We start from the raw sequence: 10,197 nt of genomic DNA, 5'->3' as shown, positions 1-10,197 counted from the left end.
AGAATAAACCATTAACCAGCGGGGCAACCATTATTCTCAGATTTAAATGAGTAGTCATCTCGAATTAAACGAGATCCTGATACAATGTTCATGCTCAAAGCTGGCACTAAATAACAATTATTGAGGTTTAAAACTAATCCCGTAGGTAAATGTAGAGGTAGCGTGCCGACGGCGATCACATCGACCTTGGAACCATTCCCGACGCGCATCGTCACCTCGTCCTTTGCCAGTCTCCGTTTATTCCGCAGCTCCTGCTTTGAGTTACAAATATGAGCAACCGCACCAGTATCAAATACCCAGGAGCTACTACGAGTGCTGGTAAGGTACACATCAATAACATGTATATCACATATATTTTTGGTGTTGCCGGCCTTCTTGTCCGCCAAGTACTTGGGGCAGTTCCGCTTCCAGTGACCACTTCCCTTGCAATAAAAGCACTCAGTCTCAGGCTTGGGTCCATTCTTTGGCTTCTTCCCGGCAACTGGCTTACCGGGCGCGGCAACTCCCTGCCATCCTTCTTGAAGTTCTTCTTACCCTTGCCTTTCTTGAACTTAGTGGTTTTATTCACCATCAACACTTAATGTTCCTTTTTGATCTCCACCTCCGCTGATTTCAGCATTGAATATACCTCAGGAATGGTCTTTTCCATCCCCTGCATATTGAAGTTCATCACAAAGCTCTTGTAGCTCGGTGGAAGCGAATGAAGGATTATGTCAATGACCGCGTCATCCGGGAGATTAACTCCCAGCTGAGTCAAGCGGTTGTGTAACCCAGACATTTTGAGTATGTGCTCACTGACAGAACTATTTTCCTCCATCTTACAACTGAAGAACTTGTCGGAGACTTCATATCTCTCGACCCGGGCATGAGCTTGGAAAACCATTTTTAGCTCTTCGAACATCTCATATGCTCCGTGTTGCTCAAAACGCTTTTGGAGCCCCGGTTCTAAGCTGTAAAGCATGCCGCACTGAACGAGGGAGTAATCATCAGCACGCTGCTGCCAAGCGTTCATAACGTCTTGGTTCTCTAGGATGGGTGCGTCACCTAGCGGTGCTTCTAGGACATAATCTTTCTTGGCAGCTATGAGGATGATCCTCAGGTTCCGGACCCAGTCCGTATAGTTGCTGCCATCATCTTTCAGCTTGGTTTTCTCTAGGAACGCGTTGAAGTTGAGGGCAACATTAGCGTGGGCCATTTGATCTACAAGACATATTGTAAAGATTTTAGACTAAGTTCATGATAATTAAGTTCATCTAATCAAATTATTCAATGAACTCCCCCTCAGATAGACATCCCTCTAGTCATCTAAGTGAAACATGATCCGAGTCAACTAGGCCGTGTCCGATCTGTTGCGAATCGTAGCATAATTTCAAAATTTTCCTACGCTCACCAAGATGCATCTATGGAGTGTACTAGCAACGAGGGGAAAGGAGTGCATCTACATACCCTTGTAGATCGCGAGCGGAAGCGTTCCAATGAACGTGGATGACGGAGTCGTACTCGCCGTGATCCAAATCACAGATGACCGAGTGCCGAACGGACGGCACCTCCGCGTTCAACACACGTACGGTGCAGCGACGTCTCCTCCTTCTTGATCCAGCAAGGGGGAAGGAGAGGTTGATGGAGATCCAATAGCACGACGGCGTGGTGGTGGATGTAGCGGTTCTCCGGCAGGGCTTCGCCGAGCTTCTGCGAGAGAGAGAGAGGTGTTGCAGGGGAGGAGGGAGGCGCCCAAGGCTGTAGGTTGCTGCCCTCCCTCCCCCCTTTATATAGGCCCCTTGGGAGGGGGGCCGGCCAAAACCCATCTAGGGTTGAGGGGGGGGGGGCGGCGGCCAAGGGGTGGAAAGGGTTGCCTTGCCCCCCAAGCCAAGGGGGAAGTCCCCCCACCCTAGGGTTCCCAACCCTAGGCGCATGGGGGGAGGCCCAAGGGGGGGCGCCCAGCCCACTAGGGGCTGGTTCCCTTCCACTTTCAGCCCATGGGGCCCTCCGGGATAGGTGGCCCCACCCGGTGGACCCCCGGGACCCTTCCGGTGGTCCCGGTACAATACCGGTAACCCCCGAAACTTTCCCGGTGGCCGAAACTTGACTTCCTATATATAATTCTTCACCTCCGGACCATTCCGGAACCTCTCGTGACGTCCGGGATCTCATCCGGGACTCCGAACAACTTTCGGGTTTCCGCATACATATATCTCTACAACCCTAGCGTCACCGGACCTTAAGTGTGTAGACCCTACGGGTTCGGGAGACATGCAGACATGACCGAGACGCCTCTCCGGTCAATAACCAACAGCGGGATCTGGATACCCATGTTGGCTCCCACATGCTCCACGATGATCTCATCGGATGAACCACGGTGTCGAGGATTCAATCAATCCGTATGCAATTCCCTTTGTCAATCGGTATGTTACTTGCCCGAGATTCGATCGTCGGTATCCCAATACCTTGTTCAATCTCATTACCGGCAAGTCTCTTTACTCATACCGCAATGCATGATCTCGTGACTAACGCCTTAGTCACATTGAGCTCATTATGATGATGCATTACCGAGTGGGCCCAGAGATACCTCTCTGTCACACGGAGTGACAAATCCCAGTCTCGATCCGTGCCAACCCAACAGACACTTTCGGAGATACCCGTAATGCACCTTTATAGTCACCCAGTTACGTTGTGACGTTTGGCACACCCAAAGCACTCCTACGGTATCCGGGAGTTGCACGATCTCATGGTCTAAGGAAAAGATACTTGACATTGGAAAAGCTCTAGCAAACGAAACTACACGATCTTTTATGCTATGCTTAGGATTGGGTCTTGTCCATCACATCATTCTCCTAATGATGTGATCCCGTTATCAATGACATCCAATGTCCATAGTCAGGAAACCATGACTATCTGTTGATCAACGAGCTAGTCAACTAGAGGCTTACTAGGGACACGTTGTGGTCTATGTATTCACACATGTATTACGATTTCCGGACAATACAATTATAGCATGAATAATAGACAATTACCATGAACAAAGAAATATAATAATAACCATTTATTATTGCCTCTAGGGCATATTTCCAACACGATCATCACGTGAGATGGACTAGTCAACATCGGTGAACATCTTCATGTTGATCGTATCTTCTATACGACTCCTGCTCGACCTTTCGGTCTTCCGTGTTCCGAGGCCATGTCTATACATGCTAGGCTCGTCAAGTCAACCTAAGTGTATTGCATGTGTAAATCTGGCTTACACCCGTTGTATTCGAACGTTAGAATCTATCACACCCGATCATCACATGGTGCTTCGAAACAACGAACCTTCGCAACGGTGCACAGTTAGGGGGAACACTTTCTTGAAATTATTTCGAGGGATCATCTTATTAAAGCTACCGTCGTTCTAAGCAAATAAGATGTAAAACATGATAAACATCACATGCAATCAAATAGTGACATGATATGGCCAATATCATTTTGCTCCTTTTGATCTCCATCTTCGGGGCGCCATGATCATCATCGTCACCGGCATGACACCATGATCTCCATCATCATGATCTCCATCATCATGTCTTCATGAAGTTGTCTCGTCATTTATTTCTTCTACTACTATGGCTAACGGTTTAGCAATAAAGTAAAGTAATTACATGACGTTATATGTTGACACGCAGGTCATAAATAAATTAAGACAACTCCTATGGCTCCTGCCGGTTGTCATACTCATCGACATGCAAGTCGTGATTCCTATTACAAGAACATGATCAATCTCATACATCACATATATCATTCATCACATCCTTTTGGCCATATCACATCACACGGCATATGCTGCAAAAAACAAGTTAGACGTCCTCTAATTGTTGTTGCAAATTTTTACGTGGCTGCTATAGGTTTCTTAGCAAGAACGTTTCTTACCTACGCCAAAACCACAACGTGATATGCCAATTTCTATTTACCCTTCATAAGGACCCTTTTCATCGAATCCGATCCGACTAAAGTGGGAGAGACAGACACCCGCTAGCCACCTTATGCAACTAGTGCATGTCAGTCGGTGGAACCTGTCTCACGTAAGCGTACGTGTAAGGTCGGTCCGGGCCGCTTCATCCCACGATGCCGCCGAATCAAGATAAGACTAGTAACGGCAAGTAAATTGACAATATCGACGCCCACAACTGCTTTGTGTTCTACTCGTGCATAGAAACTACGCATAAACCTGGCTCATGATGCCACTGTTGGAGATCGTTGCAGAAATTAAAAAATTTCTACGCATCACCAAGAACAATCTATGGAGTCTTCTAGCAACGAGAGGGAAAATAGTGCATCTACATACCCTTGTAGATCGCGAGCGGAAGCGTTCAAGTGAACGGGGTTGATGGAGTCATACTCGTCGTGATCCAAATCACCGATGACCGAGCGCCGAACGGACGGCACCTCCGCGTTCAACACACGTACGGTTGGGGAAGACGTCTCCTCCTTCTTGATCCAGCAAGGGGGAGGGAGAGGTTGATGGAGATCCAGCAGCACGACGGCGTGGTGGTGGAAGCAGCGGGGATCTCGGCAGGGCTTCGCCAAGCTCAGCGAGAGGGAGAGGTGTCACGGGAGGGAGAGGGAGGCGCCAGGGGCTTGGGTGCTGCTGCCCTCCCTCCCCCCTTCTTTATATAGGGCCCCTGGGGGGGGCGCCGGCCCTAGGAGATCCAATCTCCAAGGGGGGGGGGCGCCGGCCAAGGGGGTGGCTTGCCCCCCAAGCCAAGTGGGGCGCCCCCCACCCCTAGGGTTTCCAACCCTAGGCGCAGGGGGAGGCCCAAGGGGGGGCGCACCAGCCCACCAGGGGCTGGTTCCCCTCCCACTTCAGCCCATGGGGCCCTCCGGGATAGGTGGCCCCACCCGGTGGACCCCCCGGGACCCTTCCAGTGGTCCCGGTACAATACCGGTGACCCCCGAAACTTTCCCGGTGGTCGAAACTGGACTTCCTATATACAATTCTTCACCTCCGGACCATTCCGGAACTCCTCGTGACGTCCTGGATCTCTTCCGGGACTCCGAACAACTTTCGGATTTCCGCATACTAATATCTCTACAACCCTAGCGTCACCGAACCTTAAGTGTGTAGACCCTACGGGTTCAGGAGACATGCAGACATGACCGAGACGACACTCCGGTCAATAACCAACAGCGGGATCTGGATACCCATGTTGGCTCCCACATGTTCCACGATGATCTCATCGGATGAACCACGATGTCGAGGATTCAATCAATCCCGTATACAATTCCCTTTGTCAATCGGTACGTTACTTGCCCGAGATTCGATCGTCGGTATCCCAATACCTTGTTCAATCTCGTTACCGGCAAGTCACTTTACTCGTACCATAATGCATGACCCCGCGACCAAACACTTGGTCACATTGAGCTCATTATGATGATGCATTACCGAGTGGGCCCAGAGATACCTCTCCGTCATACGGAGTGACAAATCCCAGTCTCGATTCGTGCCAACCCAACAGACACTTTCGAAGATACCCGTAGTGCACCTTTATAGCCACCCAGTTACGTTGTGACGTTTGGCACACCCAAAGCACTCCTATGGTATCCGGGAGTTGCACAATCTCATGGTCTAAGGAAATGATACTTGACATTTGGAAAAGCTCTAGCAAACGAACTACACGATCTTGTGCTATGCTTAGGATTGGGTCTTGTCCATCACATCATTCTCCTAATGATGTGATCCCGTTATCAATGACATCCAATGTCCATAGTCAGGAAACCATGACTATCTATTGATCAACGAGCTAGTCAACTAGAGGCTCACTAGGGACATGTTGTGGTCTATGTATTCACACATGTATTACGATTTCCGGATAACACAATTATAGCATGAACAATAGACAATTATTATGAACAAGGAAATATAATAATAACCATTTTATTATTGCCTCTAGGGCATATTTCCAACAGGAGGTGCTGCTGCGGCATGGGATCCGATGCGAGACCACGGAAGAATTGCGGCTAGTGATCCCCACCTCCAGTGCAACCCACACCCGTCCCATGGCCGCCAAGGCCAGCCACATCATTGGTACACAACTTTAGTAGCAATCAGTCCCGTGCTGGCTTTCGTTGGTTCGAGTGCTTTTTTCTATGGAGTTTATTTGCTGATGAATCGATCTGGACATATCCTGACAAACCATAAAAAATAGATGAATCTATCTGGCCACATCCTTTTATGCTTATTGATTTATCTGAGTAATCATTTTGCAATTTGTTGTACAAATCAACCTAGCTGATTTTTATAGTTGATCCCAGTAAGTGGAATTAATCTCACAAGGTCTTTGACTAATTTTCAAGTTGATTTTTAGATCCCTAAAGGTTTGCAGCATCAAAAGGAATTAGGTCCTGCAGTGAAGGGCTTTATGCCATAGCATGATGCACCTACAAGTGTTTGCAAGCACGCATATTGCCGAGCACATGCTCACTTTAAGTGGGAATCGTATGTCGCGAAAACAGATTCAGGCATCACTATGGGTAACTTATCTATGTACGCCTCAGGTTCTATCCTCGAACAGTCAACTATGTCCGTGTTATCTGTGGGAGGTCGGTGGAGTTGACTCTGTCACGGCAGATTGGAGAGGATTGGGATCTTGATCTCATGCATGAAGGTGAGGCCACACTCTTAGAAGTTAGAACAATAGATGCGTACTTACGAAAAAAAATGAATGGATCATGAAGTTGATTGTCAGACTTGTTTATTTTGAAGTTGATCCATATTTCAATTTAATACTGGAATACTCAAGCTACTACCATCTGGATGCAGCAAAGGAGGTGTAATCTCATACTGATGCTGGTTGAAGTCCTCCGTTGACTTGCAAGGACGAGGTCGAGCGCATCGTGGCCGCTGGAGTAGGAGAAGCAGCGGGTGGCAGGAAGGCAGCAGGCAGAGGGAACGCGGCGGCCGGGTCGACATGAGAGTAGAAGAAGAGGTACTCGACAGGGTCCATGAAGACCCAGGCATCATTGTCGAAGAGGTGATGGGGAGCTCTGGAGACGGCATCCCTCTCGCCGACGCTACGCGGGATCGCTCCAGCACGTGCACCTCCGCTTCCGTCATGGATTCGCTGACTTTTCTGGTTTGGGTGGGTCTATTTGATCTTGTCTCTCTGCCCACCTACCACTATCTGACTATCACTATGCTCTGCTTGCTGGCCTGTGACTACGGACACACGAGGTAGGTTTGGCACTAATCTGCTGGAGTGATTTAGCTCCCATGCTGCAGCGAACACGTTTCCTCCAGCCATTGCTCATATTTCAGGCATTCACAAGACCATCAAGAACATCAAAACGAAGGTTCAAGCATCCACGAATGCTTGTCAATTTCATGCAATTTTGTACATGAATTGGTATTTTAAGAATGGCTTAAATCAAAGTCTGAAACATATTAAAAGTCGACAAAGCGTATGTTTTTGTAGCTTAGATTTCTGGTAGGGTGTTATGTATTTCAGGTGTATTTGTATTAGTCAGGACGTGCAAAAAAATTACCACCATCACACAGAAATTCTCACAAATTATATGTATTGATGCTTCCTTGAGTTTACTACTAATAGGATTGCATTTTGTTTTTACTGGAAAGCGGTAGGAGCCTATCCTTGATTCAAGTCGGAGAATGAAGTATGAACCCATTTTTATCCAGTTTGCGTGGATTGGCTGCCCATATAAGGTACTGCTAAACATCGACTCTATATTCTAAGATTACCTTTCAATTGAGAATTACTATCTCTAATAAAAAAATGGCTGGCCAGTGCTAAAAAAACACCAGACTTGCTGCACTACAAATTCTAGCAATAGTACAGCTATGTCAACGTAATTGCTGCTGCAATAATGTGTTTGAGATTGCAATACTATATTTACAATATTTAAGTTCGCATGTGAGAGTGGTTCTTATTTTCACCATGGAAATCTTGATTAAAGTAGATCATCCAGAATTAAAGAAGCATATGAGATCTGTGTAATAAATTGTGTTATCATTAGAGATGTCTTAGTGAAGATGTATTCTGATTTAACTTCTCAACTCTCAATAATTATTTTATATATCTTTTTCATGATGTTTATCTATAACCATTAAGGTCAGGATCTTGTGGAACGCTTTAGTCGATGATTAATCGGTTCGAAGTACCATGTCTCGATCAAGCAGAGTTGTCTGCATTTTTACCGTTGTCTTCAACGGTCTCCCTCGCTGGACACGAGGAGGTATGCACCACCACTGCCACTCCATCGCGTTCCTTATCCCTCCCCGGGATTGGGTTTTGAAAATTTGTTCTCTGTGTGTTGTTCCCTGCAGTACATCGTGAGGGGCGGGCGGAACCTCTTCCCACTGCTCCCTAAAGCGTTCAAGGGCGTCAAGCTGATCGGAGTCATCGGATGGGGCTCCCAGGTTCAGTTTGCTCCCCTCACTGCATTGTTTCTTTCCTAACTCTCAATATTTACATGTCTATCTACTCGAGACACTACCTGAATATACACATCAGTCTGTGTGTTCAAATTGAGTGATGGATTCAACACATATTTGTTCTATTCTGCTACTTGGGTTTGAGTCTGTAAGTCATGGAATCAACACATCAGTCGCTGGCTCACGGAATGTTTTGGGGGTGCTTTTTCAGGGTCTAGCGCAGGCTCAGAACCTGAGAGATTCTTTGGTTGAAGCCAAGTATGACATCGTCTTTAAGGTTTGTTATTCTCATGTATCTCCAGCTTTAGACATGGAATTGAGTTTTCACCGTGTGTTGAGTGAAAATCTCTGAAGCTTTTGCTTGCAGCCCTGAGTGAACACCCACAACTAACGTTTATTGTTTTCTTTACCTTTATAACTTGCACTGAGCACTGTTTATTACTTGTTCTTGCTTAAATTGAGCATTTCATATTGTACAACTTGGAATATGGAAATTATGTGACAGCTGGTATTATGTCCCATTTTATATGTACTTTGGACTATCATGTCTGATGTTCAATAAGCTGTCTTTTTGCTTTCAGATCGGTCTCAGGAAAGGTTCTAAATCTTTTGAGGAAGCACGTGCAGCTCGGCTCACTGAGGAGAACGGGACATTGGGAGACATACGGAGACGGTTTTGGGCAGAGATCTTGTGCTTCTGCTCATCTCAGATTCTGCACAGGTGCACATCATGGTAACTAGCTTTATGCACGATTTTAAGATTTCCTTTGTCAAGTGTTTGTTTAGATTAGGCTCAGTTTCAGGACGATGTTTCCTTGCATCATGTTGGTTTAATTAATTAATTTAACTTGCATACTCTTTATGGAGCATACTATGAATCATTCACTGCATGATACATTTTCTGAGTCCCGCCATCACTTAATTCTATCCTTGTAACAGAAGTTATTATCGCTTCGGAACTAAAGAGTTGAAGGCCTGAAGCCAAATGTTCCTAATCAGGCAGATGACCCGCACAACTCCTGTGAAACAAGGCCAACACTATGTGCCAAGATTGTATTGCTTCATGAAGACACTTTTTTTATCATTCATTTTTATTATTCAATTCTCTACATGGTCGGCATAGATACTTCTATTAGATGGATTCATCACTATTTTTCATGATTTTTTGTAAACATAACTCCCTTTATACTGATATATATTTGTGAAAAGGAGAGCTTCCGCCACATTGAAGTTAATTAATCTCAATATGAATTCAGAATTCAATACTCACATGAATTTCATAGGCTGCTTTGATCGAGACGTGTGTTGCACGTGCATACTTACTAGTTTTTAAAAACTAGTATGGACAGTGGGACTCAAACTCCATGCCTGTAGGTTTTTTTAGTTCAAGGCTCCATACACCTGTAGGTTTATTTCAAGCGCACCTAACCAACAGAGACGACTTACTATATCAAGTGCACCTAACCAACAGAGACGACTTACTATATCAACCGCACATAACCAACAGAGATGACTTACTAGCTATGCCCCGTTTCTTCCTTTTTTGCTTTTTTAGTGGCTCTCCTTTTTTGCTTCTTGTGTGGTCAATTCTAGAATCTGGCAGGCCATCATTGAAACGCAGGACAAATTGGGCTCGTGAGGAAGGATTTCAAACGGACCTAACCAACTCAACTCCAACTATTTTCCAAATTCATGAATGTTTAGCCATGACCTTTTTTTGAATACATGAACAATTAGCTAATGATATATTTTTTTAAAATCTTGAACTTTTTTTTCAA

The 10,197-nt window shown here is 45.9% G+C and overlaps 1 long non-coding RNA gene across 1 annotated transcript; it reads left to right on the top strand.

The window, feature by feature from the left end:
* The first annotated feature begins 8,104 nt into the window (after window positions 1-8,104).
* On the top strand, window positions 8,105-9,698 carry LOC123497398 (uncharacterized). The gene is made up of 3 exons (XR_006671100.2): window positions 8,105-8,220; window positions 8,312-8,696; window positions 9,001-9,698. It is a non-coding gene; the product is annotated as an uncharacterized lncRNA (long non-coding RNA).
* Window positions 9,699-10,197: the final 499 nt, after the last annotated feature.

The sequence above is a fragment of the Aegilops tauschii genome, chromosome 2 (genome assembly GCF_002575655.3).
Source record: "Aegilops tauschii subsp. strangulata cultivar AL8/78 chromosome 2, Aet v6.0, whole genome shotgun sequence".
In the NCBI taxonomy this organism is placed as follows: Eukaryota; Viridiplantae; Streptophyta; class Magnoliopsida; order Poales; family Poaceae; genus Aegilops; species Aegilops tauschii.
The sequence above is the reverse complement of the archived record's forward strand: the minus strand, read 5'-3'. Positions and strand labels throughout refer to the sequence as shown.